Here is a 14,809-nt window from a genome sequence, read left to right on the forward strand (position 1 = left end):
TGTTGAAATGTCGAAGTTGAAATGGTGCTGGAAGAGTGGAGGCAGCTCCTGTTTTCTTTGCACCTTGTGGTAATTCTCTGTGGTTCTAAACCAATAGTTGTTTAGTGGTCCAAAAATCTCAGAAACATTTACTTGCTTGACAATGCTGTAGGTCATGTAACTGTACATTCTCTGGATTCATGGTGCTTTCAACACAACTGTGAACTCAGTTGAAGCTCGCATCCGCTACAAGACCATGGTGATTGCCTACGGAGCTGTGAAGGGAACGGCACCTCCATACCTTCAGGCTCTGATCAGGCCCTACACCCAAACAAGGGCACTGCGTTCATCCACCACTGGCCTGCTGGCCCCCCTACCTCTGAGGAAGCACAGTTCCCGCTCAGCCCAGTCAAAACTGTTCGCTGCTCTGGCACCCCAATGGTGGAACAAGCTCCCTCACGACGCCAGGACAGCGGAGTCAATCACCACCTTCCGGAGACACCTGAAACCCCACCTCTTTAAGGAATACCTAGGATAGGATAAAGTAATCCTTCTAACCCCCCCCTTAAAAGATTTAGATGCACTATTGTAAAGTGGTTGTTCCACTGGATATCATAAGGTGAATGCACCATTTTGTAAGTCGCTCTGGATAAGAGCGTCTGCTAAATGACTTAAATGTAATGTAAATGTAAACTCTGAAAAAAAGAAGGTTGAATTATGACATCAGTGATCTTCAGGTCGGAGCTCTAGAAAGAGGCCTGAGTTCCCGACTTGGAATTCTGAGTTGGATGACTGTTCAATCCATATTTTCCCAGTCTGAGCTTGTTTTTTTCCCGAGTTCCCAGCTGTCTTGAACTCACTGAAGTCTGAGATTTCCCTGTTCCGAGTTTCCAGTTGTTTTGAACGTGGCAGAAGTCAATGTATTCAAACTTTTCTGGCCCATGGTGTTGAATGTTTATCCTTAAGCTTGGAAAAGATACTCATTAACCCAGACTTGGACCAAACACCCACTCCACTGAATAGCAGGCTAGTGATTGCTTTGCATCTGCTTGCAGTTAGCCACTGATTCCTTCCAAACCACTCATTGTTGAATTTGCAATCTCCAACTTGTTGTGTAATGTTTATGTCCAATGGCCGATGAGCACCGATTATAAGGGCACAAGGCGAGACCCAGATGCAGACACAGGAGGCAGATGGTTAGAGTCCAAGATGTTTATTAACAATCCAAAAGGGGTAGGCAAGAGAATGGTCGTGGACAGGCAAAAGGTCAAAACCAGTTCAGAGTTCAGAGGTACAGAATAGCAGGTAGGCTCAAGGTCAGGGCAGGCAGAATGGTCAGCCAGGTGGGAATGGAGTCCAGAAAAACAGGCAAAGGTCAAAACCGGGAGGACTAGTAAAAGAGAATAGAAAAGCAGGCGCACGGGAAAAACACGCTGGTTGACTTGAACATACAAGACGAACTGGCACAGAGACAGGAAACACAGGGATGAATACACCAGGGAAAATAAGCGACACCTGGAGGGGGTGGAGACAATCACAAGGACAGGTGAAACAGATCAGGGTGTGACACCGATACGTTTTATCTATAATTTCTCTTCATATGACAAGGATTGAAAAGGATTTGCCAGTAGATAGTTGATGTGATTCATGATGATGACTGCTTGTGTAGCTTGCTAGCTAAGGTTTTAAAAGTGTGATGTTGACATGATAATCTTTTCTGTGGCCAATGACCTTAAGCTTTCTTGGATGGGCACTTCTAATGTAACTCTATGGCAGCACCCAAGGGTCTTGAATTTTAGAGCTCACCCTGTAGATTTTGTGGTGATGTAGTGACCCCATGAGTGACAGAACACTGAGCAAATCACAGCACAACTAGAGAACATTACCAACCCCTATGCTCCGCATTTTCTGCTGGCTGCCTCACCACCACAGAAAGCACTGAGCTAGGCTGAAATATCTGCATTTTGGAGATGTCTTACCTCTATTTTTTACGTTGTTTGCCAACTGATATGTGACACGTACTAATGGCAAAATGACATGCAAAACAGGCAACAACAAAAGATGTATATACACAGTACCAGTCAAAAGTTTGGACACACCTACTCATTCAAGGGTTTGTCTTTATTTTTACTATTTTCTACATTGTAGTGTCATGACGCTAGCCCTTTCAGTGAATTGGCTAGCAGAGATGTGAACATCTCCTGTTAGGGAGGTGGCAGTTTTATGACTTAACCCCCACGTCATAAATTCCGTAAAGAGACTCTCCCTGGCCATGCAGTATGGAGAGAGAGATTCACAGTAAGACAAAGGGATTCTCCCGCCCAATTCTACTACATCCCAGAATTTGAGAATGGTCGGTGGAGAAGCCAACTACCACCCGGTCCGTTTTGTTTCATGTTTAGGACCTCATGAAAGACAATACAGCCACATTACCCTAACTTTGTTTATACAGGTGCCTCAGTTATGAGGTTTGCATCTAATTCTTGTATAAAATGAATGAGTAAAGATGAAACTATTTGCGAAGTGATGTAATGTGATGTTACCTTTTAAAATGAGAAAATCGTCTTCCCTGTAAAGTTTAACTAAGTCAGTAGCCACACCTAAGTGAATAGGCATTGGTTGGAAATTATGAACCAACCCATTTTCTACATTTCTATAAGAGTCCCCGTGACCCAATTCACGTTGGACTAAGCAAACCCCAACGAGAGCTGTGGTGGCGAATAGTTGAATATCCACTCTACATAACGAAAAGTCACTCGAGTTCCAAATACCATGTCAACCATACAGGCCAGGAAACGTGGGAGCTTACACGTAAAATGGTATGAACTCTGAACTATTGATCACTCAAGAAGTGAGTCCTAGATGACAGCCTAACAGACTGCAGCTGGAAATGTAGCAAATCTAGTACGAGAACACTGACAGACGTGGGCGAATCTCCAGAGTGAGATGAACCTCTCAGACCACGTGAGCTTCTCACACGACGACACGGAAGATTCCACAATGACAGGGCGACATCGACTGGGCAAACCAGAGCCTCACATCACCAGCTTCACGTAAATACAATGCATTGCTTTTCCAATGAGCGATCGTTAGTGGCATATGTATTTATGTGAGAATAGCTTCCCAGGTCCGATAAAGACAAATGTTCCTTAGTCTTCCTTCCAAAACCCCCTTCTCTTCTTACATTTACATGATTAGTTTAATCACGTAATAATAATTACAGAGAATTGATTTGATAAAATAACAGTTTTCACCTATAATGATGCTAGACACGACAGTAGAATAATAGTGAAGACATCAAAACTATGAAATAACACATATGGAATCATGTAGTAACCAAAAAAGTGTTAAACAAATCAAAATATATTTTATATTTCAGATTCTTCAAAGTAGCCACCCTTTGCCTTGATGACAGCTTTGCACACTTTTGGCATTCTCTCAATCAGCTTCATGAGGTCGTCACCTGGAATGCATTTCAATTAACAGGTGTGCCTTGTTAAAAGTTAATTTGTGGAATTTCTTTCCTTCTTAATGTGTTTGAGCCAATCAGTTGTGTTGTGACAAGGTAGGGGTGGTATACAGAAGATAGCCCTATTTGCCCGGGCGCCGAAGACGTGGATGTTGATTATGGCAGCCCCCGCACCTCTCTGATTCAGAGGGGTTGGGTTAAATGCAGAAGACACATTTCAGTTGAATACATTCAGTTGGACAACTGACTAGTTATCCCCCTTTCCCTTTTTGGTAAAAGACCAAGTCCATATTATGTCAAGAACAGCTCAAATAAGCAAAGAGAAACGACAGTCCATCATTACTTTGAGACATAAAGGTAAGTCAATGCGGAACATTTCAAGAAATTTGAAAGGTTCTTCAAGTGCAGTCGCAAAAACCATCAAGCACTATGCTGAAACTGGCTCTCATGAGGACCGCCACAGGAAAAGAAGACCAAGAGTTACCTCTGCTGCAGAGGATAAGTTCATTAAAGTTACCAGCCTCAAAAATTGCAGCCCAAATAAATGCTTCACACAGTTCAAGTAACAGACACATCTCAACATCAACTGTTCAGAGGAGACTGTGTGAATCAGGCCTTCATGGTTGAAATGTTGCAAAGAAACCACTACTAAAGAACACAAATAAGAAGAGGAGACTTGCTAGAAACACGAGCAATGGACATTCGACTGGTGGAAATCTGTCCTTTGGTCTGATGAGTCCAAAGGTGAGATTTTTGGTTCCAACCGCCGTGACTTGTGAGACACAGAGTAGGTGAACGGATGATCTCCGCATGTGTGGTTCCCACTGTGAAGCGTGGAGGAGGAGGTGTGATAGTGTGGTGGTGCTTTGCTGGTGACACTGTCAGGGATTTATTTAGAATGCAAGGCACACTTTACCAGCATGGCTACCACAGCATTCTGCAGTGATACGCCATCCCATCTGGTTTGCACTTAGTGGGGCTATCATTTGTTTTTCAACAGGACAATTATCCAACACACCTCCAGGCTGTGTAAGGGCTATTTGACAAAGAAGGAGAGTGATGGAGTGCTGCATCAGATGACCTGGCTTCCACAATCACCCGACCTCAACCCAATTGAGATGGTTTGCGATGAGTTGGACCGCAGAGTGAAGGAAAAGCAGCCAACAAGGGCTCAACATATGTGGGAACTCCTTCAAGAGTGTTGGAAAAGCATTCTTCATGAAGCTGTTTGAGAGAATGCTAAGAGTGTGCAAAGCTGTCATCAAGGCAAAGGGTGGCTACTGCTGAAGAATCTGAAATATAAAATATGTTTTGATTTGTTTAACCTGTTAGGGCTAGGGGGCAGTATTGACACGGCTGGATAAAAAACATACCCGATTTAATCTGGTTACCACTCCTACCCAGTAACTAGAATATGCATATACTTATTACATATGGATAGAAAACACCCTAAATGTTCTAAAACTGTTTGAATGGTGTCTGTGAGTATAACAGAACTCAAATGGCAGGTCAAAACCTGAGAGATTCCTTTACAGGAAGTGGCCTGTCTGACCATTTCTTGAACTTCTTTTCCATCTCTATCATTTACTAAGGATCTCTGCTCTAACGTGACACTTCCCACGTCGTCCATAGGCGCTCAGAGCCCGGGAAAAAACAGAATGTCGTCATTCCAGCCCCAGGCTGAAACACATTATCGCCTTTCTCAAGTGGCCGATCAAGGGATACTGGGCTTATGCGCGTGACCCGACCGCCCCCGCCTTTGGGATTTTTTCCTCTGTTTGCCGAAAAGGAGATTCCCTGTCGGAATATTATCGCTTTTCTACGAGAAAAATGTCGTAAAAATTGATTTTAAACAGCGGTTGACATGCTTCGAAGTACGGTAATGGAATATTTAGAATTTTATTGTCACGAATTGCGCCATGCGCGCGACACTTCTTCACTATTTCGGATAGTGTCTGGAACGCACGAACAAAACGCCGCTATTCGGATATAACGATGGATTATTTTGGACCAAACCAACATTTGTTATTGAAGTAGCAGTCCCGGGTGTGCATTCTGACGAAGACAACAAAAGGTAATCAAACTTTTATAATAGTAAATATGATTATGGTGAGTGCTAAACTTGCCGGGTGTCTAAATAGCGAGCCCGTGATGCCTGGGCTATGTACTTAGAATATTGCAAAATGTGCTTTCACCAAAAAGCTATTTTAAAATCGGACATATCGAGTGCATAGAGGAGGTCTGTATCTATAATTCTTAAAATAATTGTTATGCTTTTTGTGAACGTTTATCGTGAGTAATTTAGTAAAATGTTAGCGAATTCCCCGGAAGTTTGCGGGGGTATGCTAGTTCTGAACGTCACATGCTAATGTAAAAAGCTGTTTTTTGATATAAATATGAACTTGATTGAACAAAACATGCATGTATTGTATAACATAATGTCCTAGGGTTGTCATCTGATGAAGATCATCAAAGGTGAGTGCTGCATTTAGCTGTCTTCTGGGTTTTGGTGACATTATATGCTGGCTTGAAAAATGGGTGTCTGATTATTTCTGGCTTGGTACTCTGCTGACATAATCTAATGTTTTGCTTTCGTTGTAAAGCCTTTTTGAAATCGGACAGTGTGGTTAGATTAACGAGAGTCTTGTCTTTAAATAGCTGTAAAATAGTCATATGTTTGAGAAATTGAAGTAATAGGATTTTTAACGTTTTGAAAATCGCGCCACAGGCTGCCAGTGGCTGTTACGTAGGTGGGACGCTTGCGTCCCACCTAGCCCATAGAGGTTAACACTTTTTTGGTTACTACATGATTCCATATGTGTTATTTCATAGTTTTGATGTCTTCACTGTTATTCTAGTAAATAGTACAAATAAAGAAAAACCCTTGAAAGAGTTGGTGTGTCCAGACTTTTCCCGCCCCACCTGCCCGTCATTCAGGGCAGGTGAGGCAGAGCCACCTGTTTAGCTTTTTTTAGCTAAACAGGTGGGGCTCAAAACAGGTGGCTCTGCCCCACCTGCCCTGAATGACGGGTCGCCACTGACTGCACCTATCTGGTGTATGTGACAAATAAAACATATATTATATGCTTTTAGAGATTAAGACTTGTAATTCAATGGGGATTTACCAATATTCATGTTTAACAAACATTAGACCTTCTTTTAACACATTACCTCAACAATTGAGCATTACTATTAATATACACTGCTCAAAAAAATTAAGGGAACACTTAAACAACACAATGTAACTCCAAGTCAATCACACTTCTGTGAAATCAAACTGTCCACTTAGGAAGCAACACTGATTGACAATACATTTCACATGTTGTTGTGCAAATGGATTAGACAACAGGTGGAAATTATAGGCAATTAGCAAGACACCCCCAATAAAGGAGTGGTTCTGCAGGTGGTGACCACAGACCACTTCTCAGTTCCTATGCTTCCTGGCTGATGTTTTGGTCACTTTTGAATGCTGGCGGTGCTTTCACTCTAGTGGTAGCATGAGATGGAGTCTACAACCCACACAAGTGGCTCAGGTAGTGCAGCTCATCCAGGATGGCACATCAATGCGAGCTGTGGCAAGAAGGTTTGCTGTGTCTGTCAGCGTAGTGTCCAGAGCATGGAGGCGCTACCAGGAGACAGGCCAGTACATCAGGAGACGTGGAGGAGGCCGTAGGAGGGCAACAACCCAGCAGCAGGACCGCTACCTCCGCCTTTGTGCAAGGAGGAGCAGGGGGAGCACTGCCAGAGCCCTGCAAAATGACCTCCAGCAGGCCACAAATGTGCATGTGTCTGCTCAAACGGTCAGAAACAGACTCCATAAGGGTGGTATGAGGGCCCGATGTCCACAGGTGGGGGTTGTGCTTACAGCCCAACACCGTGCAGGATGTTTGGCATTTGCCAGAGAACACCAAGATTGGCAAATTCGCCACTGGCGCCCTGTGCTCTTCACAGATGAAAGCAGGTTCACACTGAGCACATGTGACAGACGTGACAGTCTGGAGACGCCGTGGAGAACGTTCTGCTGCCTGCAACATCCTCCAGCATGACCGGTTTGGCGGTGGGTCAGTCATGGTGTGGGGTGGCATTTCTTTGGGGGGCCGCACAGCCCTCCATGTGCTCGCCAAAGGTAGCCTGACTGCCATTAGGTACCGAGATGAGATCCTCAGACCCCTTGTGAGACCATATGCTGGTGCGGTTGGCCCTGGGTTCCTCCTAATGCAAGACAATGCTAGACCTCATGTGGCTGGAGTGTGTCAGCAGTTCCTGCAAGAGGAAGGCATTGATGCTATGGACTGGCCTGCCCGTTCCCCAGACCTGAATCCAATTGAGCACATCTGGGACATCATGTCTCGCTCCATCCACCAACGCCACATTGCACCACAGACTGTCCAGGAGTTGGCGGACGCTTTAGTCCAGGTCTGGGAGGAGATCCCTCAGGAGACCATCCGCCACCTCATCAGGAGCATGCCCTGGCATTGTAGGGAGGTCATACAGGCACGTGGAGGCCACACACACTACTGAGCCTCATTTTGACTTGTTTTAAGGACATTACATCAAAGTTGGATCAGCCTGTAGTGTGGTTTTCCACTTTAATTTTGAGTGTGACTCCAAATCCAGACCTCCATGGGTTGATAAATTGGATTTCCATTGATTATTTTTGTGTGATTTTGTTGTCAGCACATTCAACTATGTAAAGAAAAAAGTATTTAATAAGATTATTTCATTCATTCAGATCTAGGATGTGTTATTTTAGTGTTCCCTTTATTTTTTTGAGCAGTGTATGATATATGATGATAATGTTGATGAAACACTACTTTCCCCTGCTGTCCAGCTAATGTAAATGCATCTGATTAGTAGATTACCATCCATAGGCTCTACTACTGCATATAGTAGGCCTTCCCTACATATTATAATGAACAGATGTTTAGATTAGACACCATGTCCAAATTGAGGCCAACGGTCTCCCCCCATGTTGTGTGCTGCAACCACAGCGGTGGTAAAACCAAACTAAGGACAATTTTACTCCACTGCTCAGCAGAACCATAGACAGTACATCAGCCAGCCAACCACTCTGTGAATAAAATCAACCAGAGTGTATTTTTATCAAGTCCATAATCATGCACTGTTCGCTGTACTGAGAATGTAGATAGAAGAAATACAATGTGGACGAGTACTCTAGTATTACCCATGGACCTGCACTAATACCAGAGTAGCCATTTGCTTTCTATTTTAGACACTTTTTAAAATAACACCTCGCTCACTCACTCATCTCGCAACAGCTAACAGCATTTCCTGTGTGTATTTGTGTCTGTGGAAGCATAGGAGAGTGTATAGAGTGCATGTGTGGGAGTGAGTGTTTTAATAGAGAGCTACAGGATGTTTTCAGAGGGGACCTCTCTAAAAGGCTTCTTGGAGTCTGGAAAGTTATGAGGTATATAGCATACTACCAGGTACCTCCCTACGTACCACAACGTGCCTAGTGGTGCCTGTTTTAATGAATCCTGAAGAATAAAAAAATATATACAATTGCCACTTTACAGTACAAATACCTTGTCATTTCTTTATCGTATTAAATATACAGCGCTACCAGACAATATTTAAATTTTTGTCATTCAGTAGACGCTCTTATCCAGAGTGACTTACAGGATGCAATTAGGATTAAGTGCCTTGCTCAAGGATACATCAACAGATGTTTCACCTAGTCGGCTCGGAGATTCAAACCAGCAACCTTTCAGCACAATGCTCTTGACTGCTATGCTATCTAAGGTTCTGAGTCTTCCCTCTGAAGTTCTGAGGTTGTTTTGTTTCCAGATTGGGGAGTCGGCTGGACGCAGTCATTGGTCGTTTTGGGGAGCTGGATGAGGCAGAGAGGGTCCTGACAGGGATGCTGAAGAACTACAGGCAGGCTCTGGCCAATCAAAAACAACAAAAGCAGGTCTGGACCTCTCTATTAGAGGACAGGTGAGATAGCCATCAAACAACACACTATGAAGACTATGACAGACCACTATCTTCATCATCATTATCCTCATCCTCTTTATTCAGTCAAGCCACTATGAATGTAGTGAATTTTAGGATATTGTGTTTTGTTTATTTAATCTCTGCTGTAGGCTACATATTTGCCTCTCGGCTAAGGTGGTCATTATAAATGATAAACCAGTTTGTCTTCCTTTATTTCTCTATCATCATCCCCTCAGTCTGTCCACTGTGGAGGTCAGCCTGCTTTTAGGGTATGTTTCTGACACCTTCCACAGCTGCCACACTCTGGTACTGCAGCGCGTGCCTGACCTGGCCCCCAGCCTGCCCACCACCACCTCTGTCCTCCGCACACAGCCCAAGAATCGCCGGGTGGACAAGGCTGGGGGGCTGCTCTGAGGGAGCTGGGCCTGGGGGAGAGCGACACCAAGGCCCTCTGTGCCATCTTTGTCACCCAGGGGTACCAGTGTGACTACCAGAGGACAGGGAAGAGGGACGGGCAGCAGCAGAGCGACGTGTAGGCTGTGTCATGACGTTGTATTAGTTAATGTGACGACTGTTGCTTATCGAATGATTAACGGTTTATAATTGCGTGATTAAATGAATTAAGCAATGAATCAAGCAATTATTAACTCATCAACCTGGGGCACCATGGGAACAGTATTTTGATTGAGTTTCTATTTCCCAAATTAACTCAAAGGATATCAGAATATCGATTTTACAACAGTCGCTAAATTAATCAATTTCCTCTACAGTCTCATTCTGAACGTCGCATAATCCGGGAATCTGCACGGACCCGGGCTTCACCAATGAGTTTACCACACCAATCTTAGTTGATTATTTATTTACTAGCAAGCTAAAATGATGATAAAAATACACATACACAAAACACAGTCTAGCTATTGATTAGGACTTAGTATAACGGGCCAACACACTATGGCGCGTGTTACCCAAAATGGGGATTTAAAAGAGAGAGAAACCAAGAAAGTACACGAGAGAAATATACATTTGGGTTCATTTGTCAGCCATGCTTATTTAAACCTAGCCTTGCCCCGAACTGCCGCTCTTATGGGTCAGAATATAATGATGTAATTACGTGTTGGAGGTCTCAGGTGGGAAGCTCCGCGTGTGTCGTTTAGGCTTCTCAATGACGCACTTCTCCGGCGCAACTCTCTGGTTGTCCTCACGATGTCAGTGTCCTTCTTGGCTAAGTGGTCTGATCCCTCGCCCTTGATCTGAAAGGGGTCTTCTGAGGACAGACAGCTCTGTAGCTCAGAGCTCACAGCTTCGGACTCGAACGGTGTATATACCACGATTCAATGGAGAGTGGAGGCTGGGTGGTTCGGCTTGAATTCACCCGCTTAGACACAGCTACTCGTCCGTAGCTCGTGTAGAAAAAGATTTCTTTGTCTTCAACCTTGTGTTTCGTTTTGGGGTTCGTTGACTTTGTTAGACCTTCGCTGCAGCTTGGGGTCAATTAGTCTGATATGTTAATTCTTCACTCTCCTGTCTTATACCCTTGAGTCAGAAGTGGGCGTAACCGCCTTTAGGGCAATTCTCTGGGCGGACCAAGTTAAGGGGCAAGGCCTAGATTTGACTAAAATCCTATTTTAGACACTACCTTCACATCTCATTTTTACCAAAACATTCTCTTTGATTTGGATATTTTCCACACAACGTACAATGTATAAACATCAGGCATATACTGGGAAAACTCTTAAAGGTACAATGTTTTCATAATAACGTCATCTCTTAACCTTTAATAACAATTCAAAAGTTACATACATTTTCATATTCCACCTCTCGTCATGACCACCATTGTGGCTGACGGAAACCATTGTTCCAAAGTCCCTTTATTGCATGTTTTAATGTTCTGAGGCCAGTTCTCCATAGTGAGAGGACAAAGGAATTTCTCAGTGGCCTAAGGTTTATTATGGGCGTGAGGTGTCATAAAACCCCCCACATCTTCAGACCCCTAGATCTCTCCTCCTCTGTTGGGGGTTTGGGAGATAATCTGTAGGGTGGTGGTCTCCTGTACCCTGACCTGATCAGGACAGTCATGACAGCTGTGATACGGAGGTGTGTCCAGAACCAGGTGCTGAGGGTCATGCAGGTGGTGGAGAGAGGCAAGGCGGGACCCATCGAGACGAGAGGAGGAGCTTGACATACTGACCAGACCTCCCGTGTTGCGTGCGTGAGCGTTACAAAATAAATGTACACATACATGTTATTCAATCATTTCATCAAAACTGCTTGCGCGAGTCAATGGGCATCTGGTAGCCAGATGCTAAAATAGAACTTGGTTCTATTTTAGTTCTATAGAACTTGGTTCTATTTTAGAAGCTTAATGTGCTGCAAGTCCTGCCTCTCCCATCTACTCATTGGTTTTTACAAGCATATACCCACGTAGGTGACGAGTTCCACACCCAGTCAGTTGGTGGCACTAATGAAGAAGAAAAATGAACGAGAGATTAATCAAAGAAAAATAGGTAAAAAACAGTGGTTTGTATTCATGGCTGTAAGAGAAGCCAGGCTTCCCCAAAAAATCTATTTTACTTGTATTTTTCATTCGGTACATAGGAATTCAACCGCAAAAATATGTGTTATGTGCACCACATCATCACACACAGGCTTGTATCTGCAACAAGCCAAATTGATGGAAACATATCTGGTGGGGAAATGCGCATATTGTTTTTATGCTGATTTTAGAATATTCGCATGAAAATCTATTGCCAATTGGATGAAAACCTAATGTCCGTTCCTTATCTATTTGGATTATGGCTATATACTCTGCCTGACAATCCCTCTTCACGGCCGGTTAGCTCAGTTGGTTAGAGCGTCGTGCTAATAACGCGAAGGTCGCGGGTTCGATACCCGTACTGGCCATTCCTTTTACAACAGATTATATTTCTACCATAGCCAGAGTGCATTTATTGAATTACCGATATATGCTTTTTGAAGACAATATAAAGGATAGGCTAACTGCGTCTGTTTTAACCAAATCATAATATGATTTCACGATCTGTCATATCAATACATAATTCAGTGAGTGTACTAGACAGATATCCCAAATGGATATACTCCAAATGGATATACTACTGCTGTAATTTTTGCCGACATGCACATTTTGTAACATGCAAAATATGTATCAAACGAAAAAGAGGGCTCGTCCGGGATTTGAACCCGGGACCTCTCGCACCCAAAGCGAGAATCATACCCCTAGACCAACGAGCCACCTCATCTCTGCTAAAACAATCTGGGTTTTGAACTACTACTGTTTCATATTTTACAAAATGCTCTAAAAGAACAAAATGGCCACTACAACACAAAACGTAGCCAGGCATTGTATCGCTGCTAGATAGAAACAACAGAAATGTAACTATCGCCTGGTTGCACGTAGCAAGCTGGCCGCAAGCTCATGCATGATATTCAATGTAACACACAATAGTTTCACAGTTCACCATCAGTTCACCCAAATAACAAAATGTTTGTCTCCTTACCTTGAAAGTAATCTGTGGACACTGGCTTCCAGTCGAAGCTCGCATCCGCTACAAGACCATGGTGCTTGCCTATGGAGCTGTGAGGGGAACGGCACCTCCGTACCTTCAGGCTCTGATCAGGCCCTACACCAAACAAGGGCACTGCGTTCATCCACCTCTGGCCTGCTCGCCTCCCTACCTCTGAGGAAGCACAGTTCCCGCTCAGCCCAGTCAAAACTGTTCGCTGCTCTGGCACCCCAATGGTGGAACAAGCTCCCTCACGACGCCAGGACAGCGGAGTCAATCAGCACCTTCCGGAGACACCTGAAACACCACCTCTTTAAGGAATACCTGGGATAGGATAAAGTAATCCTTCGAACCACCCTTAAAAGATTTAGATGCACTATTGTAAAGTGGTTGTTCCACTGGATATTATAAGGTGAATGCACCAATTTGTAAGTCGCTCTGGATAAGAGCGTCTGCTAAATGACTTAAATGTAAATGTTAAATGGTTAGCCTTTGCCATCAACCATTTACATTTAAAAAAAATCCCGTGCAGAACCTTGGTGTATTGGTTACTCCCTGTCATGTGTAGCGTATAACTTTTTACCTAAGAACTTGGATCTATTCCTGTTTACCACTGTTTCTAGCGTTTACCTGTCTCATTTCATGACTGTCTAAATGAAGTATCAAACCACCTAAAAAATATTAGCTTGCTTTAAATTTCACCCCCCAAAACTCTCAATATCAAGTCGTTGAATTTGCAGTGTTCAATACACCTGACCTGTGGTTTTTGTTTTCCACCGGGTCATAGGCATTTAAAATGTAAACTTCAATCTGGGGAAGGGACGTCCCAAGAACAATGGACATAGCTTTTCTTTTGCAAAATGCAAAAGGATGTTTTGCAACAATTGTCGTATCATGTAGGTCTTGCCATGTCATATCAGTTTACTAATCCTTCAATATTACGATCAGTCACATGGCTGTATATAGTTAAGTAGAGATGTTGCGTTTCACTAGACTATGGACCTCGTGGCGCAACGGTAGCGCGTCTGACTCCAGATCAGAAGGTTGCGTGTTCAAATCACGTCGGGGTCACAACTTTTCTTAGTGTATTTAATGTTTTGTTTTTGCACAAGCTACGGCTGGACTCTCTAAACTGCTGTTATCAGTAGGTTGTTCTTGGTTAACTCAAATATAAGAATACGCTAGTGGCCATCCATTTTGTAAAATTAAAAACAAAAACACACAACAGCGGTAGACTGTGTTGCATCGTATTGGTCTTTCCTATTGGTTAAAATTGTAGTTGTAGATAGCCTGCCTTTAAACTACTAAATAAAAAGTATTATTCTTTACAAAAGGAGGGCTCGTCCGGGATTTGAACCCGGGACCTCTCGCACCCTAAGCGAGAATCATACCCCTAGACCAACGAGCCACATGTTAACGAAGAAACAATTAGCTTTATACATCAAATCTAAATTTGCCGGTAGTCAAGTGTCTACAATAAATTAACGACACGAGTAATGCATTGACCAATGTCGAGAGAGCATATTGTGGCATCGGTTCGTCTCTGCTCACTAATCCAGTCCAGACCAGTGAGTCCGCACCAGACCGTAAATCCGCACACTCTCTCGCACATTAATGTATCAATTTTGTAACAACGTTGCAGTTTACACTGTCTTGTTCCTGTCAAGCAACGTGCGTTCTATAAACGAGAAGGGTGCAACTGCAACCCGTAATGTGGGCATTGCTGCATCTGCAGCACAGAACATGGAAGCAGATGATGACCTTTCTTCATTTTGCTAGATTTAGCTAGATTAGAAGTCTTTATTGGCAGGCTGAGGTTTAACTTCAAGTTTAGGCGGTCCTCGCAATTAATGTGGCTACTGTTTTGTTTGGCACGCCA

General features: G+C 43.5%; 4 non-coding genes across 4 annotated transcripts; 2 read left to right on the forward strand and 2 right to left on the reverse strand.

Annotated features, from left to right (window-relative positions):
• Positions 1-12,236: 12,236 nt before the first annotated feature.
• trnai-aau (transfer RNA isoleucine (anticodon AAU)) lies at positions 12,237-12,310 on the forward strand. The gene has a single exon. It is a non-coding gene; the product is annotated as a tRNA-Ile (tRNA).
• Positions 12,311-12,586: 276 nt separating this feature from the next.
• On the reverse strand, positions 12,587-12,658 carry trnap-ugg (transfer RNA proline (anticodon UGG)). The gene has a single exon. It is a non-coding gene; the product is annotated as a tRNA-Pro (tRNA).
• Positions 12,659-13,929: 1,271 nt separating this feature from the next.
• trnaw-cca (transfer RNA tryptophan (anticodon CCA)) lies at positions 13,930-14,001 on the forward strand. Its single transcript has one exon. It is a non-coding gene; the product is annotated as a tRNA-Trp (tRNA).
• A 265-nt stretch (positions 14,002-14,266) lies between these two features.
• On the reverse strand, positions 14,267-14,338 carry trnap-agg (transfer RNA proline (anticodon AGG)). Its single transcript has one exon. It is a non-coding gene; the product is annotated as a tRNA-Pro (tRNA).
• Between the last annotated feature and the right edge of the window lie 471 nt (positions 14,339-14,809).

The sequence above is a fragment of the Salmo salar genome, chromosome ssa20 (assembly GCF_905237065.1).
Source record: "Salmo salar chromosome ssa20, Ssal_v3.1, whole genome shotgun sequence".
Lineage (NCBI taxonomy): Eukaryota > Metazoa > Chordata > Actinopteri > Salmoniformes > Salmonidae > Salmo > Salmo salar.